The following is a 17877-nucleotide window of genomic DNA, read 5'->3' on the forward strand; positions in this document are numbered from 1 at the left end:
ATTGCAACAATATAGATGAAACACAATCACTATTAAGTGGATAGACACATCTAGTATTGCATGCACTACTATCGATGTTGATTTTGATAAAGAAAAATCCCAAATTATCTAGTCAATTAGTGGCACCCATCATCCCTATAAATATCCATGATTTAACATAATTTCCACTGATAATTAATAATTATACTTCCAAATCCCTGTCTTTTTGGGTAAACCTAAAAGAGATTTTCTTGTTACATGTAGATACATATTCTCATTGGATTTCACATAAAGGAAAAAAATATTCAACTTGGAGGATCAAGTTATAGGGCAAGATACAAATGTTGTAGGATACAATGACATGGATTTCCATGGGAAAGTAAAGTGGAGAATTTTTTAACTTGAACAATCACTCTACCAGAACCATCATTAGGTTATCATATTAGTAACAAGTGCGCCATAAGCCTCTAACATCACAACCTAGATAAGTCACTAGGATTTTCTTGGCAGAGATATGCACATCAACAGCGCTATGATCTCTCTCGAAGGTGCAATTTTTGCCAAATTCATGGACTAAAATTTAAACTTCCTACTATTACTTACCGACACTTAAAAGTATCAGTACCACAAAAACTCCAACACCAAGATTAATAACATCGGTAATACCATAGGATGACATGAAGCATTCCCTAATGCGTACAACATGTATGATATTGTCACACCTATGGGATCAAATTAACAAACGCCTAAAGACTATTTGAGGTCAATAAATTTGGATCTACAATGCTGAAAGAACTTTTGAATCCTTCTCGGTGCCAGTTTCAATTTAATTTCAATTTGAATTTTTGTGTCTTGATTTGTACAAAATTGAGAATGACAGTGAAACATCAAAACTTGTTAGTAAACAGTAGACCAACATTGTTTATTTATTAGTGTATTATAAGAACTTCAACATTTCCACTTCAACTAAAAGGAAAAAAATAATTCAATGTATTTTTGAGAGCCCACTATTACAATGGCGATTTGTGACATGTGTTTATAAAAAGCATATGCATATCTTATAAGGTTCAGATATCAACACTACATCCACCTTTGCTCTGTGTTGCATTGTCCCCTGGTGAGCTAGCTTCAACAGGTTTTATATGCTTCCATTATTGCATTAAATTTTACAAGTATTGCTTTGGCACATTTTAGAAACATTTCCCCACAAAAAGGGATTTTTATTAAACAATATCCAAACACCATAAATGGAAGAATAGAATATACCCTTACTTTTCCAAAACATAAGAAATGGTAGTTTCAACATTCCTGAAATAAATTCAATAATAGAAAGAGAAAATAAATTCAATCAATTGAATAATTGGGAAATAAATATTCAAGCTAGAAGATTGAGCCCGTGAACTGCCAGCTATAACTTCTGAGAGTCATGACAATATTTTCCACTATTGCCACCCCTAGAACAACAATTGGAATGGTCAACCTAATGGGATAATAGTATATGTGCATATAGAGGAGACCAAATCATATTCATTCACACACTTTGATCAGAAATAAGATCAAGATGAAAGCATTCACACCAAGATGTGGCATATCATGGCCTCCTTTATTTTAAGAAGTTGGCTGATCTACTCCCAAAATGTATGCATAGGCCTTCTGATAAAGACATTCTTGTACAACATATGTGTTATGATACACCAATGATATCACTTTCCGACAGACACCCTCTTCAATATCAAGGCTTAAATTTTTGAATGTTACCACTCTACAGTAGTTTTGTTGTGTTGACTGCAAGCATTGCATTCACATACATTAGAATAATTCAAAAGGGAAAAATTTGTTCAAAATAATTAGATCAAAAAGTACTGAAAGGGTAAAAATAATCTTACTTGGGAACGGACACAACTGAAATAGAAGACTCTTCTTAGGCTTTGTGTGTGAGGTGCTTCTTCGACATGGTGTCTTAAAGGTGGTAGAGTTCGAAATTTCTCTTGGGGTGGGAAGTGTCGTGATCTATCTCAACTTAAAGTGGATGGGATTACACTTTGAATTGGCCAGGGGGATATTAAGGGCATGCATCCAATGTTTGCATGTACACTTAATTTTGACAATAATAATGATTGTCCCTCAATTGCATGAAATGATAGATATAGAATGCCATCTTAGGGCTAGGGCCCTTTGAGCGGTAGTCTAAGTCTATTGGATGGAGATATCCTCCTAATAAATAGGTTTAGATCTTGCTTAGAATTTAGGGGGTGACATAGAGATCCTCAGGAATGTTGAAGAGGGGGAGTTGATTGGAAAAATGGCCATTAAAGAAACATAGAAGCCTATAAAAGCCAACAACTCCTTTCAGGGGGGTTCACGAAGGCAGTATCATTCAAGGAGATTAGAGCTTAATAGGGATCCTAATCTTTATTTGATGGTGAGACACTCAATGTATGAACTTTGTGAAGCAAGGAGATGAGTCTAAAGATGGCCTCAATGTGCAAAGGGTGAGCTTCAAACTCTACCTTGATCATGGATTGTGGAGTTGTCCATTTGAAATGGATGATGTATTGTAGTATAAGAGTTCGGTCCCCATCCATATTGGTCTAGTTGGTTAGAAGCAATATAGCTCCCTAGACCTTGGATCCACAGAGGATAGCGGATTTGATGCTTGTGTCCAAAAGGCACACCTTGGACAAGATATCTTGGAAATGACACTGGAAGCATTATTTATTGATTCAACAAGGAATTAATATGCCTTGTTAAGTTGGGGTTAGAGATTGAAGAACATATCAAAGAGAAAAAATCAAATTCAGGGAATGGACCAAACAGAGGTCTATATAGTCCAGTCATTTGCAGATCAATTTTTTTTTAATTTTGTAAGAAAGAAATAAAGGTCTCGGAGATTCAACTTGTTGTCTGAGAGAAGAAAGATTTGGTGGGAGAATAGTTGCAGAGTATAGACTGGTGAGAGAGGATAATGATATCAGAGAAGTGGAGAGTACGTAATTAGATCTGATAGACAGATTAGCGAGACACCTTTCTATGTTGCAAATATTTTGTAGATCTTTCTGCAGTGTGAGTTAGTATATTGATTGAATCTAGAGTTTAATATTGTTCCTATAAAGTCTATTGTATTCACAATTCTTCTGAAATTAATATAAAGATAAAAAGTAATTATATATGGCTCAGTGACTGATATTTGTGGCATGTGGAGTCTGGTTTCTACCCCAACTATTAAAATAGAAACTAGTGAAAACTACACTAGGATGAAAAACTAAAATTGGAGATCTATATTCAGAGGAATGCGTACAATACTATTAATTTCAACCCAAGCATTAAAAACACTTCTCCACTTGTATGTCTAGGAAATCATCAGACAGGAAGAAGAAACTTACCTTTTGTTGCATGTAGATTGCATGGAAACTGGATTGGAATGTTATAGGAGAAAAACTTAGGAATATTACATCATTTTTTAATAAAAGAGCACAAAGAAGTTTCCTAGAAATCTTAAAAGTATTAGGTTATAGTGCCTCTGAGGGGTCACATATGAAGCATACAGATCTGTAGATGATGGATATTAACCATTTATATTCCAGTATTCGAAGGTACATTTTGATTATTCGAAGGTATATTCCAGTTGTGGTTAGGGAAAATATCCATACGAATAACAACATATTATTAATTGGTTTCATAGCTGAAATCTATAGCCAAACAAAGTATATTCAATGGATTTTTCACGTCTAAAATGGTGATATATTGCAAGAAGCAATAAGGGCTCTTACGTGAACCTCATTTTCAGTTCCAACTTGAACTTTTGCATGTTGCTTCAAAGTGTCATGGTTGAGACCAGAACCTATTGAGAAAATTATTTTATATTTTTCAATAAATATAGATGAGCTCAAATAATGAATTGTAGTAGGTAATCCCAAGAAGCCTTCAAGAGGTCCATAGTAGATAGTGGGCATTGTCCTGCAGACCTAAATAGTTATATCCATTCAAATTTTACTCTCAACACTCTACAACAACACAAGCTACTCCATTTTGTACACAAGGGAAATCAGGCCCTCATTGTCATTCATGCAATTTTGTATCATAAATGATAACAAACCCTTCTTTCAATCCTCATGCATTCCTCCCACTCCTCCTCAACATATCATCAAGAGACCCTCCAACTTGAATAATATAAGCAAATCTCCCCAAGGTAACACAGCTAAATTCCAATACATTGTCCTTCCTTAGAGGAGATCGAATGGGAGGTTGCTTAATCTTAGTCAAGGAATTAGTATCTGTAATATATTTCTAGAATGATAACTCGACTACATGACTCGACGAATTATAGAATAATAAATACATGATCCAAACATTGCACAAGAAATCACACAACCCCCCATAGGTGACACCTTGGTCTTAAGCCAATTGTTTGTCTTTGGGTCGAAAGAATCCATAGAACTCACATAAGCATAATGGTGTACAGATAATTTGTTCATATTTCCAAACTTAAGCCCACCAATAATATAGAAGAGTCCATTCACAGCAGCACCCAAACAACCATACCTCTTTCGAGGCATATTCGCAATGGGCTTCCATATGTCAAGCTCTGGAATATATTCCTCTACATCCACAGTGGTTGTTATGGTTGAGTAATTTATATGGGCACCTTCTACAACAAAAATCCTATTTGAAATCACACAACACACAAACTTATTCCTTAGGAAGAGCATTAGGGCCCTCCTAGTCAAGGACATGGTCCATGCATCATACACAATGGTGCAATCCCCATATCCTGAAATCGGGCAGAGGATTGTTGCTAGAATGAAGATATATTTATTTAGAAATGTTGATTGTGCATATAATAGTGAATTATAAGCATTGTGATATTCGAAATACCATTTGTTCCCCTAGATTGAATCAGTATTGAAAAGCACACCATCTACCCGGGCACCATTATTTTTACATTAGATTGTAGATTTAAGTCATGTTCTAGCACCCCCAAACACAAACAATAAGCTTTCATGTCTTCCTACGATCCTACAAATATAATCCTAAGGAATTCCATTGTTTGCAGCATGACCCTTGTGACATGTTTCTTTGAAACAATGCAAAAGGATTTTAAAAAACATGTATGAACTAACCTAAGCATGCAATGTTGATTTAAGGTCCACTTTGTTCTTGTTGGAACACTTCTCCTTTTTCTATTTTAATGTTAGGGTGGGCTCTTCCTAGCTTTTTGGCAAGGGCCTAGCATTCTTAGGTTGGTCTGTCATCGCCCTCGATCAACTGATCACCATTTTCTTCTTACCACGATCCTTGATAGTCAGAGACAATTTACCAACAGAAAGACTTCTTCTAGGAGATATCGAGGTCCTTGTTATTATTGTTTTCGCTTTTATAGTTATTTAAGTTTTGAAAATTATGATTGTTCTATCTTCCTTCACCTATTGCTCTTTGTATATTTATAGAGTCATTCAAAAATTTCTACAACACTCATGGCATACCTTCCATTTATGCATTCATATTGTTATCTTTGGCATTGGTATCAGTGTTGGCAACAACTTTAGGTAACATAATGACTACTCTTTTTGTCTTATTTTTCGAAATGGATTTTAAAGGTTTGAGATGAGGGGAAGGGTATTGTTACCACAAAATCTCAAACACAAAGATGAAAAGCCCCAACACCTAGATGGATATTTATGGAACTGGGAGATTAGACATTGCTACCTCACCCAACACTATTCTTCATTTTAGATGAAGAGTGGACCTAAGTTAGGGGGGTTTGGACATGGATGTTAGGCTCGCTTCACATAGTGTGAAATGCGAATAAAGGGAGCTTTGCAACAAATACAAAAAAAGGAAAGGCAAAGAAATTTATACTAGTTGGGCTTGCAAGTGATGGATGAAAGAGAATCCAATGCCTTATTTCTTGGGTTATGGAGTCACACATGAAACCTAAGAAAGTGTTCTAAAATGGATTAAGGGTTATCTAGTAATCAATTCATCTACATATACTATAACCGCTAACTTGGTAAACCACGGGTCACAAGGTGAGAAAGGAAGGAACTCATAATAGGAATTCCATAGTTAAACTGAGCATAAGGGCAGTTAAACTTTACTCACAAAAGATGTTAAGATTTAAACCCCCTCTCTCTAAGGTAAGGAACAACCTATTACCCACAATGAATGCATAACACTTTAACTACTCTCCTCAAGACAAGGTTTCTCATAGACTTGGTTTTGACATTCTCATCTTGCATATGAAATTTACCATTTTTGCACCTAGTACATATCTATGACATACACCATATTGTATGGAAGTGACAAAGATAACTTAGAAAAAAATTACCTTCATTACAATACTTGGAGTTGCAAATAGAGAGAGAAAACCTTTATATAGGATTAATCTCAATATCCCTCATATAATAAACTATGAATTATTTCCCTAGATACAATAGTTCTCGTAAGAATAATGATAAAATCATCATCTCCAACAAAGGTTTTACTAAAAGTAGAAAGAATTTGTTGAGATCCATAATCTCCTCTAGGAAGTTACTATAAATAATATATTAAACAATTCTCAATGAAGACCATATCTAGTTAGCACCAATGGTCGAGCCTGCAATGATAAAATAAGGAGTTAGATGAAATTATTTTCCAAATATAGTGCCAATAGATCAGGGTGCATGTTGACAACGTTAATCCTCTATGCAGACAGAGACGATCCCTCTAGCCCAATGAGTGCGTCTAGAAACTCAAGTGACAATCAACTAGACATCTTCCTAGGTTATAATTGAAAAGAAGAACAAAGGAGATGGCCTACCTCGTTTTGATGCTATTCTGATTTCCTTTGTTGAGGGCCTCGAAACGCTTGTGTCACGACCTTGTTTCTGCTTCTATTAGTATTTATGTACCTGCACAAGTGATCAAGAGACAACAAATCATGCCAAAACCAATAGCAAATCCAATAACAACCTACTTAACTGATCAAGGAATGTCAAGCTAAATAATACATGAACATATATATTTTGGGAAGATGAACCAACAGTTGTATATTATTAGGAAATAAAGGGAAGCTTACAACCAAAGCCTTGATGTTGAAAGGATCTCCTTGAGTGGTAATCCAAGTCTAAGCCAAGAAATCTCTAGGTCTAATGAATAGCCTCTAGGCACAAGCTTAGCATAAGGGTGAAAATAGACATAGACCAACCATTTGAGAACGGGAGAGGATGAATTTATAGGTTGGGAAAGCGAGTTAGGACTTCTCTGAAGATAGGATTAGGCCCTCATCTCAAGGAGGTAGCTCATAGGGATAAGATAAAGAGGCCAAGTTGAGAGGATTCAACCTCATCTATGCAAAACAACCTCCAGCTCGCTACTTTGGAAGCTTCTAGATCACGAAGCTTCTCATCCTATTTGGAAAAATTACCTTTTTGGGATCGTCGCAGTTATGCAAGGGAACAGATCGATGCCATCACTAGCTAAGTATAGTGCAACATGTGACCATCACTATTTTAAGCCTCATAAGAGCGATGACTCTCATTTAGGGTTTTAAGAGCTATTTCCTCATGGAAATATCAAAGATATTTTCTAATCAAAGTTTTAGGAGGGATATGAACTGTATACATGGATGAGTATACTGTATAATGGTCATGTTTTGGGCACTTCGAGGTATGTCACAGGGAAGTGCAGGAGGTATGACAAAGTACTGAGTAACAGATGCCCCCTAAAGCATGAAGGCAGAATGAGGAGTGATGGCTGAGATGCTTTACAAGCTCTTGCAAGGACGAGGACACGTAATGTTAGGAGACCTGAAAATCAAAGATGCATATACATATACATATATAAGATCAAGACATGAATCCACGGCATGGACGCAGCCATCCGGATGATGAAGACTATATGAAAAGATCCATGGTATGGGCACAACCATCCAGATAACAAGGATCATCATCAATATAAAGTCCCATGGTATGGTCACAACCATCTGTATAGTAGAAACATGTGTACAATCATGAATGAGATATAATTCCATGCAGCCTGAGTCGTAACAGACAAGACTCGGGGTCTTGCACTCCATCTCGACCCGATCAACGTACGATTCCTCACATGCGAATAAATGTGTTGAAGTCGAACATGCTAGAAAACCACCTGATTACCGGACAATGATGGGGACTGTTAACAGGTACGAGAGAAACCACCAATAATGATAATGGCTCTCAAGGTACAACAGTATAATCTGTGAATTTGATAATGAAGTTGAAGTCGAACACTCGTGGAATCACCCAATCAAAAGCCAATGAAGAAGACCTGTTGTCGAATAAGAAGAACTGGCCATTAAGGCATGCCAGCTCTAAGGTACTCAAAGGGAGTTTCTAATTCAACTTCCTGGATAATGAGCTAAATTTGACAGGAAAAGACCTATCAATTGAGGGAAATGATGAATCCCCCATCAACGACATGAAACAAGGAATAAAGTGGAATAATTTCCAAGACTGTAACAATGACTGAAACAGTGTATAGGTAAATAACTGCAGATTGGACTTCTCTTGAACATTAGCGACACGACTCTGGAGTATGGCAACATTTGACTCGACATAGGACTAAAGGTCATGATGAAAAAATGGAATAGTCAAATGAGAGGAAAAATGGCTCACCTAAACCTGAGGGGACAACTGACTGAGTGAGGATATCCCAAACACGACAGAAAGCATAAGAGTATCATGTTCAAGAGCGAAATGCTGCCTATATAAAGGATGTTTCATCTTCATTTTTCCCCACTATTTCTAGTGAGTACCCCAATTATTTTTATAACAAGCTTGAAGGGGATAGCATATGCTTGTCATGTAAGTTCATTCTTCTAATGAATCCATTCTAGTAAGTTTTACGAGCTCTAGAAAGGAGAAGCTCGGTCTCATCATGGTGATGAGTCTTTCATCGTGAAGTTTTAACAAGTCCAACATAAGAGTAACTCGGCATCTTTTTCATATTTAGAGAGTTTGAAAAGGAGACGAAAAAGAAAACTCCATCATGTCCCTTTTCGTAATTTGTCCCTTGAATCCGATTTGGTAGAAAACAATATCCGAGAGAACCTCTTGACCATGTCAATCAAGGTGTACCTTTTTCGTAAATAGTCAACCTCAGCCCGAAAAAGGGGTAAATGTACAGTGAGGTGATGTCGATTCATTTACATTTACGAGTTAAAAATGACAAGTACTCAGCAATCTTTTCAGTTTTCGAGAGTCAGAAAAGAGCTCAAAGATGACTCCGGGGGGGTTCCTTTTTCGCTTATTTAATGATTCCGAAAAAGAGATAAAATAAAACTTGTAAGAATCAGTCAATAATGATCATTATTCACTTGAAGGTACCTATAACTACACAAAGAAATGCACCCATCATTGATATCAAGAAAAAACATTAAAATATTACAAAAATATTGACAAAATGACTTGCAAAACTTATAAATAACCAAAAGTAATTTTATTTTTTACCATTTTACCATAGTAAGTTGTGCCATTTCATGAACCGTCTGAAATAGGTAAGAGGCCCATCCCTGCTCTTGCATTTTATCACTTTTTATGCATTTTAAATGGTAATTTTAATGCTATAAGGGAGGAGTTTTATTTTTTAGGGCACCGGTGATCATTGCAAGGATGTTCATTGGACCTGCGATGATCACACTCGAGCCCAAAAGCTCACACGATGACATTGCACTGTTTGTAAAAACAGGCACAATGGCGCCGAGGTGGATTTTTTTGAAGGAAAACCCTCTTTTCAAGCAAAAATTTATGATTTTAATCCATGAAAAAAGCATTAATTGGTGTTAAATGATGTTTTGCAAGAGATCATGGTCTTGGAATGGAAAGAAAGAGGCCATGAGGCCGAAGACCACCAAGCAGATCAGAATCCTGAATGCATAAATGCTCTGAGGAATTGCGGGTTGCTAAAGTTCTTCAGGACCACAGGGTTAAGGGCCCAGATGGAATTGTTTCCCTATTTGATTACTCTGGGATGTAGATCGAGATATCTTCATCATAAAAGGCCATGAACTAGAACTTGAGGAGATGGATATATACTTCATCATGGGATTGTCCCGATGAGAGGAAGCGATCCAACTCTTTGGATCTTGCCCAGGAGGTGAGAGTACAAGAACTCTAGTCCAGAGGCATTGTCTAGGTGCTGAAATGACCAATGGAGGGAAGGTGAAGATAGCAACAACCACCAACAACCTCATCTTGAGAACGATCTTGCTCACTATGGAGTGTGCATTTGGCACACAAGCCTTACATGAGGCTTCAAAATCCAAGTTCCAGTATGTTATCGCATGTTTGACCCCCACCATATTTAACTGGTGTGGAGGCCTCCTGGAAAATATGAAAAGGCAACTGACCAAGGGGAAACATGGACACCTGAAGCAATTCGGGTTCGGTTCAATATTGGTGGCCTTCTTTTGAATTCCCTTATTCTGGTATCAGTGGGTAGAGGTACCAGATCCTGCCCCTTAAGATCCGAGATTAGTGAGATGGAGTCAACTCATGCCTCGAGGAGAAACGAGTCAGCATATGCATTATCCACCACAATTTTTTGCTTGGGTAGAATGCCAACTACTCGAGGTAGACGACTATGCTTATGTCGGTACAGATTTCAAGTGGGATCCAGATCTACCTTTGCCACCAAGAGAACAGTGGACCGATGCAAGTAAAAACTTGTTTTTTGGAATTTTTCAAGTTTTATATTTTTTTGTAAAAGTGTAAACTGAGAATAGTGTTGTGATAAATGTGCAAATGTGGGACCAGAGAGACCACCTGGCATGTCGCCAATATCACAGTGAGTTCTCATCTGATAGTGGGCGCAGACTATGAAGAAGGGGCAAAACCCCTAGCTGAGATGGAGCGCAACCTAGAGGCGATAACTCGAGGAGTCCCAGAGTATGCCACTATTGATGATGTTCCACTGTGTTGGCAGAGACACACAGTGGGAGTATCCGCGAGACTATGTCAGTTGTTAGGCTGAGTGATCAAAGTGGTCTCGTGGTATCATGAGCACCATGCAGGTTGATAGCCTTTCTAGCTCTTTTACACATTTTGTAGGCTTTGAAAGCCAAGTGTCCCATAACACTCTATTTTTTGATATCTTGATGTAAACACTTTAATAGACGTGATATATATATATATATATATATATATATATATATATATATATATGCATGTTTTATTTTCTACTTATGTGTCCATAATATGATCAGTTTTATAAATGACGCAAATTCCTATCAAGAACAAAATTTTCTAATGCATCTATTCATGTATTTAAATTACGTGGAATATGTTGATATGTGATGAAATAAAAATTTCTTTCGAGTAATATAACACATAGATACATACGCAATATTTGTGGATTTCTCACTGAGTAATGATTGTTTAATTGTAACACAACGAGCTGTGAATCCAACTTGACAACTAAATCCCTAATTCCAAGAGCAACTACTTCTAACAAGAGTTCAATGATTGCACTGTATTCAACAATATTGTTATTTGTTTGAACAAGGCAGATACCTTGTAAGTTAATAAGCTTGCCATTAGGGTCATAGAGTACCCATGCTGCGGAAGACAGGTTCCATGTGCTACGACAAGCACCATCAGCAAAACCAACGTAATGGCTTGACGACATCTGCAAACCGAGTGGAACATAGGGTAAGCAGAAAAACACATGTCTGCAAAGCAAACAAACACACCAAAAATAAAAAACGCACACTAATGAATTAACACACTAATGTACAAAAGTCATTACATGAATTTCACGCATAATACTTCTTCAAATACAACCCATTACGGGGTTGTGATAATTCATTTCCCTCATAATCACATAGCTTGTAGGCACCTTTTTGTAAGACACGCTTAACGATGTAGGGCCCATGCCACATGGGTTCGAACTTTCCTGCTCCCAATTTATTGTTGGCTTGATCATAAAGAAGGACCAAGTCGCCTTCAGCAAAAGTTTGGGGAGAAACAGTTTGGTCAAAATGAGCTTTGACAAGTTTCTTTTGAGCTTCGATGACCATCGCAACAATGCGACGAGTCTCGTCAAGCCTCTCAAGATACAGTAACCTCTCGTCTTTGGGCAAGGTATCTAGAAGAAGTTCGATAACTAATTTCAACGATGGGATTTCACATTCGATTGGAAGAGTTGCCTCTAAACCATACACCAGCTGGAATGGAGTGAATCTAGTGGCCATCTTAGCAAAAGTTTCGTAAGCCTAGAGAGCTAAGAATAGCATCAAATGCCAATCCTTTTTGTGCTTCCAAACAGTACATTGAAGCATAGTAATCAAAACTTTATTAATTGCCTCAACTTGGCCATTGGCCTGTGGATGATAAGGAGTTGAGCTATCATGACGAAGGCCCACCTGAGCAGTCAGCTCTGCCACCATGTGTTGACAAAAATGTGATCTATGGTCAGTCACAATGGCTTGAGGAACACCAAAACATGCTATGACATGGTTAAAAAGGAACTGAGCAGTAGTGATATTGTCATCATTGTATGTAGGCATCGCCTCGGCCCATTTAGTAAAATAGTCGACGACGACGATAACCATGCCCCCTGGCTGACCGAGGGTTACATGTCATGAAATCAATGCCCCATTTAGCGAATGTGCCAACAGTAACTACTGGGTGTAAGGGTGCATGTGGGGCACGCTACTTGCGATTGAAAATCTGGCATTCATGGCATTTTTTGACAGCTAGAATACAATCTTTAAAGATAGAAGGTCAAAAATAATCGGCGCAAAGGATTTTCTTAGCAGTGGCATATCCTAACATATGACCACCACAGGCACCAGAGTGGCAATCATTTAAGACTCATTCAACCTCTTATAGGGTAACACAACTGCAAAGAACAAAGTCCACACCGACCCAATATAATGCATCACCAAGGATCCGATAGGGTTGGGACTGATGCTGGATGCGGTGTCGGTCAGATCGAGGCAACTCAGATCGGAAGTTTTGGGTTTGAAGATAAATGATAGTATCTCCATACCATGGGTTTAGAGTGCTGATCAAAAACAAGGTTTCGTTAGGAATCTACTCAGTAAAATCAGTAGAAGTGCTTGTAGATGGAAGGGCACAGATCAACTCAGCAAAAACAACCGATTTCCTTGATTTGGTGGCAGTAAACTCCAAATCAAACTCCTACAGGATAACAATTCATTTGGAGTATTTGCCCCCGAGTAACTAACGAGTTAGTATATAGGTCATGGGGTTGCAATCGAAAATCACTGTGGTTTTCCATAAAAGGATGTAGTGTTGAAATCTTTGGACAACATGGACTGCTGCCAAGGCAAGCTTCTCGACATGGGAATATCGAGACTCAGTATCGAGAAGATTTCGGCTTAAATAATAAACCACATGCTCGTTTCCATCATCGTCATCCTAAACTAACACCATAGCAATAGTAGTATCAGTTACAGCCAAGTATAGGAAGTAATCGTGTCGATAATTCGGGGTATGCAGTAAAGGAGCACTAATAAGCGTGTCTTTCAAAGCATCCAAGGATTTTTGGGCAACTTCATCCCAAATGAAATGGATCCCCTTCTTAATTAAATGAATAAAACCTTTGGCAAGTTCAGCGAAATTTAGAACAAATCAACGGAGAAACTTAGCCTTTCCTTGCAAGCTTTTCAATTGCAGAAATCAAGTAGTGTGGGGGGGGAGAGGAGGGGTAAGTTAACAATGGCCTTAACTTTTAAAGGATTGATTTGGATACCTTCGCAGGATACCACAAAACCCAAGAGTCAGCCAGAATCAACGCAAAATACACATTTGTGTTGATTGAGATGGATGTTATAATGTCAACATCACAAAAATATGGATAATAAGTGATCTGGATTGTCATGACGCTTAGCAAAATGAACTGGTAAGTCATCAAGGTAAGGCTAAACAATGTGTCGGATGTCATGAAACGCATAATACATTGCTCTTTGGAAGGTAGTGTCAGCATTATTTAAACTGAAAGGAAGCTTTTTATAAGCAAAAGTGCCCCAGGGATAGATAAAGGTTGTTTTATGTTGATCAACGAGTGAAATGTTGATCTGGTTGTAACCAGAAAAACTATCCATGAACGAGAAAATCTCACTCCCAACGCACTCGTCGATGATCTGATTGATAAAAGGAGTGGGATAATTGTCTTTTGGACATGCACGATTGATATCGCGGTAATAAACACAAACATGGATCGTGCCCTACTTTTTAGCAACAGGGACAATGTTAGACACCCAATCTTTCAATGGGATGGGATAAATAAAACTAGCTTTTAAAATCTTCACTGCTTCTACTTTAATAGCAGCAGCCTTTTGAGGATGCATGGGGTGAAGCCATTGGCGAATAAGCTTGGCACCAGGATAAGTCGGTATCTCATGCACCCCTATTGTTGGATCAATACCAGGAAATTCCTCGTATGACCATGCAAAGACGTCTCGAAATTCTTTAAAAATTTGAGTGTAAACTCTGATCTCATCTGGAGAACAGGTAACCCCAATATGAACTTTCTCGACAATCCTAGGTTTAATGGAAATGTCAAGAGGCATAGTAGCAGTGATGTTTCCCATATTACCTTCTGACAAGACTTCATGAACCAGGACAGGTGTTTGAAGTGGAAATGTGGGGAAATGAGAAACAAACACTTCAAGACGCAAAGGCATCTCACCGAGGCTAGGAATAAATGAAGAATGATGATGGAGACTGTTCCAAGGAGTTTCATTCATAGACATGACCTCAAAAATACTCTCGTCAGTGGGGAATGTCTCATTCAAAGGATCCGGAGAATCCCAAGAACCAAGCCAAGGAGATGGTACATAAGTGTCCAAGTTCATACTGAAAACAGTGTGACTTTCTGAAGTGGCCATCAAAGCTAAGACAATTTCTTGATAATTTTTCTCCAATGGACTTAAAGGCATAGAATCGCCAAATGAATCAATTTGATCTGGGGTAGGAATAATCCAAGGATCCGTAGAAACCGAGATCATATTGATTGAAGTAACATTCGGAGGTGGGAGAGTAAAAGTACCCATTAAATAGAGTCTTTGAAGAGACCTGGCCCCACACTCTCATAAGGAATTTCAGCATTTTCCACGTAAGGGACATTGTCGTTCAATGAACCAGAAGAGAAGAAAGACAGTTGATCGACAGTGACAATTTTTCCTTCGTGAGGAAAACGAAGCACCCAGAACAAAGAAGAAACCACACAAAACATAGCGTGGGTCCAGCTTCACCCGAGAAGAAGGTTGTAGGTGAGATTTGCATCTAAAACTTCTAGTTCTAATTCAACCATCCTTCCTTCCAAAGTAATCGGCAAGTTCGTGAGAATACCATATGGACGTGAGCCTCTGCCATCAAAGGCTTCTAAGGTGTTTGGGGACTGGCTAAGAGAAGGAGAGTTAATGGCCTTCTAACACAAAACAGATATGACGTAGGTAGAAGCACCTTAATCAATAATAGTCTGATGGATCGTCTTTCCTTTGATAAGAACTTGTATCACAAAAGTAATATGATGAGGAAGACGAGGAACGTGGTTTTCAAGATCAAAGGTAATCAAACTCGAATCAGAAGGATCAATAGCACCTATAATAGATAACAGTGACTTTCGTTGTGTTGGACAGGTTTGGAGAACCTCCAAGGCAGACATTGTTGAAGGCGCTTGAGCTAAATCCTCAACAATATTGTAGTGTTGTATAGCTCTAGCATTCGGATTATAAGAAGATTTCTGAAGAACACCCTTGGGGGGTGGTCGAATTATGGACTCACTGATAGGGAACTCAATATGGAGCAAACCAGAACTGGATGGAGTAGAAGTAGAAGGGATATCGGTGACTTCTTTCTCCACCATCTGCTTATGCGTGGTTTGATAGTCCTTTGTTTGAGTAGCAATCGAAATAGTTGACGAACTTTGCATCATGAAAACCTGGGAACCAAAGGAGGTTGAGGATTTCGGTTGGTCTACCAACTGCATCTGTTGAGATGGAAAAGGTTATTTTAAGACAGTCGAGGTCCCTTTCAACAAGCGATTAACTTCAGAGCATTGGGGACAATCCTTGGTGTAATGATCTTCCTCATAGATGCAGCAAGGATATTTCGGCTTTCTTTTAGAAGCATCATCAGCAGATGACTTGGTGGATCCTGTTTTGGGGCATCGGATTTGGCTTTACCTTTGCCCTTATTCTTACCTTTAGAGGCCTTATCTATTGCAGTAGACTGAACATCATGTGCCTCAGAGGTTCTACCAGGACTTGATGAATTCTTCAAAGGATTATTGGAACCAGTGTTTGAAACATATTTCTGCTTCAAAGAAGCTTTCGTGGAAGTCTGAGACATGGAACCAATCACACCATCCACAAGTGGTACATCAGGAGACTTTGATGTTGTCAGATCTGAATATGGTCTCGGAGCATCAGGCAACATCTCATACAATGTGCCAGATTGTGAATAGACTAAGTCTAAATACTGGGCATGGGAGATAGCTTGCTCTTCAGTAACACATCCACCCATAGCTATATCCTTAGAAATCTTGTTAACAAATGATTTTGTGAACCATTCAGTCAATAACTCATCAGAAATCTCAAATTTAATGAGGCGAAGTCGATGTCTCCATTCATGGATATGATCAGAAATGTGGGTCGCAATTTCTTGCTTAAGGGATGTTAGAAAATGAGTGACAGTTTCATACTGAACCGACAAGTGGAAGTGAGAGAGGAAGACCATAGCTATAGAGTTGAAGTCATCATAGGTACCTCGAGGCAACTCGATATACCATTTTGTGGTAGCATCTGTGAGAGTTCTCTGAAAGAGGCAAAGACGGATAGAATCGTCAACATACGAATTGGAGGAGCACCATAGGTGATATGTCATCACATGGGCTTGTGGGTCCTCCTTAGCCTTTCCTTCGAATTTGGGGCAATCACTTGGAATTTTAGTTGGAACTGGAGGCCAGTAAGGCAAATGAAGAATGGGATCATTCGTGAGCCTCGAGACATCGAACAACTCCAACATAGCCAATAAAGGAAATTGCGTATTAAATGGCATATAGGGTCTTTGAGAAGACCCAAACTACGGGTTCCATGCTTTTTGGTAAGGATTTTAGCTCCACAGTGGAGGATTTTGTCCATATGGGACCTAATTTTGTCCCCACTGAGGGTTACCTTGACCATAAGGTGGATTTGGTCCAAGGTAGGTTTGATATTGACCCACCATAGGTCGTTGATAAGCATTGTACGTGGCATATGGGTTGTAAGGTTGTTGAACATGTTAACCCTAAACCTGGAGAATTTGACCTTGCTACTGCAAGGGTTGACCTTGGGCTTGCAAAGGCTGACCTAGTTGATACGCATATAAAGCTTGTTGTTGCGAAGGTTGACCTTGTTTCTACAAAGGTTTGCCTTGTGAGTACAAAGGTTGAGTAGATTGTTGAACAAACTGATTTTGTGGCTGCAAAGGCTGTTGATACTGCGGCAAAGGTTGCCCCTACTGCTATAACAGTTTCCCTTGCTGCTGCAAAGGCTGTCCTTGTTGTTGCAAGGGTAGTTGGATAGTTCCTTAGGATATACCATGAGGGTATTCGTAATTTCTGAATTGAATCTGACCATATCCACCAGGAACAGCGAATTGACCAGGCTGGACATAAGCTCCTGCTTGAGGAATGTAAGACGGATTAACCAAGGCTTGCGAACCATATGGGACATAAGCCGGTATATAAGGCTACTGCTGATATTGGATGTTAGCTGACCTGGATGGACCAACAGGGTTAGGAATACTACCATAATAAGGTTGATTCACTCCAACCATGTGAGTTTGTAATCCACTCACATTGGTTTCACCTGACACAAGAGGAGTGTTCGGATCCTTCAACCCAAGCGGTGGCACATTCTGTCCACTG

The 17877-nt window shown here is 38.6% G+C and overlaps 1 pseudogene; it reads right to left on the bottom strand.

The window, feature by feature from the left end:
- Window positions 1–3975: 3975 nt before the first annotated feature.
- Window positions 3976–14650, bottom strand: LOC149263366 (F-box/kelch-repeat protein At5g26960-like; annotated as a pseudogene).
- Between the last annotated feature and the right edge of the window lie 3227 nt (window positions 14651–17877).

The sequence above is a fragment of the Pinus tabuliformis genome, chromosome 6 (genome assembly GCF_031772625.1).
Source record: "Pinus tabuliformis cultivar Carrire ecotype Pingquan chromosome 6, CPIR1, whole genome shotgun sequence".
NCBI classification, from domain to species: Eukaryota; Viridiplantae; Streptophyta; class Pinopsida; order Pinales; family Pinaceae; genus Pinus; species Pinus tabuliformis.